This window comes from Nicotiana tabacum, chromosome 3 (assembly GCF_000715075.1).
Source record: "Nicotiana tabacum cultivar K326 chromosome 3, ASM71507v2, whole genome shotgun sequence".
In the NCBI taxonomy this organism is placed as follows: domain Eukaryota; kingdom Viridiplantae; phylum Streptophyta; class Magnoliopsida; order Solanales; family Solanaceae; genus Nicotiana; species Nicotiana tabacum.
Window position 1 is genome coordinate 49,045,667 of NC_134082.1, and position 4,586 is coordinate 49,050,252.

Below are 4,586 nucleotides of genomic sequence, written 5' to 3' on the forward strand. Positions count from 1 at the left end.
CTAACCAAATAGACTCAAGAAGGGGAAGTAAACAAAACAAAAGGAACAGAGTAAGGACAATGGAAAGAGATGATTCCTAACAAGAAAACTAGACACTTATCAGATGTAGATACCAACTCTAATGACTGTGACATGCACCTTTGGATTAAATGGCCTAATTTGCCAAGCAAGTCCGATGTTCAACTCTTATTATACCTCTTCGCCGTGAAACTGGGCTTCAATGCTCCGATTTTCCAATCTGATTCACGATCCTTACTCGACTTGTAGTGCCCGAAGGGTTTTCACCATCAAGCCTCTCTCATTTTGTTCTTTCAACATACTGGTGCCTGTGAAGGTTTTCACCGATAAGACTCTCTCATTTTGTTCTTTCTCTCAACTTACTGTCGCCTTATGGTGCCTATGAAGGTTTTCACCGATAAGACTCTCTCATTTTTGTTTTTCTTGTGTAGAACAGAGTGTTGCCCCTGATGTGATTCATACCTCTAACTCGCTTGCCTTGGCACTACACAAAGATTGATCGGAAGGTCTTTCTTTGGACCGTAATGTGGGCTTTTGGATGGGGTTAGAAAGAAAGAGTATCATAAAGGCTCAAAAACAGCTTAAAGGGCTCAAATTTACAACTTTTGGAATCAGATCTCTTATAACAACCACAACTTCTGCCCCAGTTTCTTTGCTTGGGGACTTTTGGATTTTTATTTTAATGGGACCGAACCGTGAGGCTGCCTACGTATCCTTAAAAGGAATCAGGTCGAACGTAGTTCATGTCATAGGAATTTACTTTGTTTGTTGTGATTTTTCTTTTTTTTCTTTCTCTTCTTTTCTTTTTTTTTTTTGTTTTTTCTTTTGTTGTTTTTTTTCCTCTTTTTTTTTTCTTTTTCTTTTCATTCTTTTCTTTCTCTCTTCATTCTTTTCTTTCTCTTTTCATTCTTTTCTTTCTCCTTTTTTTTCTTTGTTCTTTACTTACATTTTGCGCTTGCATTTCTGAACTTTACCACTGATTCCAAAAGAGGGGTATGAAAAAGAAATAAACAAGGCTCAAAAGGGTAACAAAGGATAAAATGTTTAGATAGCAGAACACAATGCCTTCGTCATTCCAATCTTCAAAACATGCCCAGTACAAACAAACACAATTAAACATACCAAAGGAATCATACACAATACATTTTGACTGCATTAGAATTGATAACCATATCCATACATTTGCCCTCTACATCTGTTAAATACAAAGCACTATTGGACAACACTCTCGTTACCACGAACGACCCCTGCCAACTTGGGGCAAACTTGCCTTTAGCTTCAACCTGACACAGCAGGATGCGTTTCAATAGTGTTTCTTTATGTTCTATCTGCCCCAGTTTCACACAATTCGGGCTTGAAGTGATCTCAAAATGCCTTTACTTATTTCCCTCAAACGTCCTTACATCTTCAACATTGTTTCATTGCTTCGTGATTAAACTGACTTTTAAAACTAGGCTGAGAATTACTTATGCATGTCACCTCACTAGAGTCAACAGGAAAAGAACTATAAAAAGAAAAGAGAACTAAACGAAAATGACTAGAAATCACAGAAAATAGAAAATGGCAGTAGACAGATGGTGAAAGGGTTTAGACAACAAAACAAACAAACTAAACTGGGGTTACAAACCTAGAACAAACCTAGACAACACTAAACGGGCTATTATGACTAAACAAACTAAGCAAAATAAAAGGATAGAAGGGTTTAAGTCACAAGACAATATCCGGATTACAACCCTAAAATAACCCGTATAGCAGAAATGACAACAAAATAAACCACCAAAACTCCTCCCTGGCAAACCAAGAAAGGAGCGTCTTTCCAATCATCAAAACTCAACATCTTAGCCACTGACTTCTGCATCAACGATACTAGGACCTTCACAAGTCTCCATCACATTGTTCTTAACAAATTGCCTTTGGGTTCCCTTTGCCTGCTCGTTCTTAGGATAAACCTCTGATAGCACTGAAAGCTTCGTAGCACGTGTACCTCCTAGGATCCCATAAGAATTCTCACATTCCTTTTCAAAATAAATCATCCCCACCATATGCGTCTCATTATGCACAGATGGCGGACTTTGGCTAGTGTATGCTACGTCTGGATTTTGCACGACAATGTCGCCTGCATCAATAAGCTTCTAAATCGCGTTCTTCATATTCCAACACTTCTCTATGTCATGCCCCGAGGTATCTAAACAATATGCACACCTTTGAGAAAAATCAAACTTCTTTGGAAGAGGGTTTGGCATTTTTATCTGGATCGGCTTTAACATGTCCAATTTCCTTAGCCTCTGGAGCAGACTGGCATATGACTCTCCCAATGGAGTGAAGGTTTTCTTCTTCCGCAAACCCTCGTTCTTAAATGCTTGATTGGGCCGGAAACCTGATCTAGGGGGGTTTCGGTAGGCTCGTGGGGGTAGATAGGCATTTTGTGGAGCTGGGTACTGGGAGAGTGATGTACGACTTTGGGAGTTCTGTGGAGAGAAGTGGCATTGGGGAGGATCATCTGGTGCATAAGGATATCCACGGGGACGATGTCGAGGCTGGAAGTGTTGATTGGGAAAGCCCATTGGATCATTTTTTCTGTTTCTCTTTCTTCCACCCAAGCTTATTGGGATGTTCTGAATGTTTTTCAAACAACTCATGATTTTACCTGACTTGATTCCCTCTTCTACTAGCTCCCCCGTTTTTAACATATCATTGAAAGGCTTCCCCAGGGCCTGGATCAAATGACTAAAGTAGGTGGGCCCCTGGGCTTGTAGGAAAAACTCAACCATTTCTTCTTTACCAATCGGGGTATTGACTCGAGCAGCCTGCTCCCTCCATCTGAGCCCAAACTCTCTAAAGCTTTCCTCAGGCTTCTTTCCTATTCTAGATATGGAGGAGCGGTCTGGGGTAACGCCTGATTTGTATTGAAAGTATTGAACAAAATCTTGAGCCATGTCACCCAATGTAGGCCACTTACCAACATCTTGACGAGCATGCCAGTCCAAAGCTGCCCCAGTCAGTCTTTCACTGAAATACGCCATCATCAAGTCATCTTTCTCTCCAACACCTCTCATTTTACTGCAATAAACCTTCAGGTGGGCTACCGGATCCCCAAACCCATCATACAAGTTAAATTTTGGCACTTTAAACCCCGCAGGCAGGCGAACGTCAAGGGACACAAACAGTTCTTTGTACGCCACGCTTCCCTGGTCTCCCATTCCTTGCTTGTTCTTTAAGGACTGTTCTATGTCTTTTAGCCTCCTAGGTGCCCCATCTTTCCCTTTTCTTCCTATGAACCTTTCATTTTCAACATGAGGCTCGTCCCTTGGACCCTGTTTGTATGAGTAGGGAACCTTGTGGGCAACCTCTGAGGGGTAATATTGGGCATCATGAGCTTGGAGATAAGTGGGTGGATCTAGAGAGTATAGAGGATCATCTGGCATTGTGTCCGGAGTTTGGGTAAGGGCAACATCTAGGAAGCTAGGTGGTGGCGGAAGTGGTGCCTTCCCATTCATCCACGCCTGATACATGTCAGCCATGTGTTGTTTTAACATCTTTACCTCTTCAACCAACCCATTGTCCCGTTCAACCAACTGCTTTCGAGCGCCGGTATCAACCAACTCAGTTCTGTTGTTGTCTGCATTGCCTTTTGACTTTATGTTGCAGAGAAGAGTTACCACTTTAAAACCACAAACCAACCACCCTTTTGCTATGAATATAACAAAATGAAGCCATCACGTTAACGTTAGGGCATTTAACATAAGATAATCTCACTTTATGTGCAATGCACCTAGCCACATTTAACGGTTCTAAAATGACTTCGAGGGTACAAAGGTCAGTTGACATTATCCCGATTTGTTCATTTCAACCTCTCTCTCTCTTTTTTTTTTTGCTTTTCTAGCACTTGCTGGCTTGCCCATTTTCCTTCATTTCTCTTTTTTTAATCATCAGTCTTTCTTTCTTTCATATCTCACATCCCACAATTTCACCTCTTTTTTTTCTTTTCTTTTTTATTTTCTTTTTCTTTTTTCTTTAAAATAAAAAAATGATTCGATCGAACCCTATGTAGGTTGCCTACGTATCATGACGCCGCATGAATCAGACCTTTGCGTAGTTCTGGAATATCAGGAATAAAGGAAACAAACGAACATTCTTTTTCCTTTTACCTTAATGACTACTCTGACGAGAAAAGAGAGATAAAAAAAACAAATCTATTTTTTTTTGAATTTTCTAGACTTAATGTTCTATAACCTATTCTAAATTCAAGCTTAACGTTCATATATATTTTTTTGAAATGAGCAATGAAAAAGATAAAACAAAATGCTTTTGGATTTCAATTTTGATTACCTAAAAAAGAAATTCTAATGACAAACAAAAGATAAAATATTTTTTTCTATGTACAATATCCTAAAGTTCTAATGAAAATAAAAGAATTTTTTTTCATTTTCACTAATTTCCCAAAGAAACACCTCAGAAGAAAATCTTTTTGGATTTAGGAATTAACACCTTAAAGAAAGCTTTTAAAGAAGTACTAAAAGAAAATTCTCTTTTTTTGAATTTGGTCCTAATATACTAAAGGAAACATA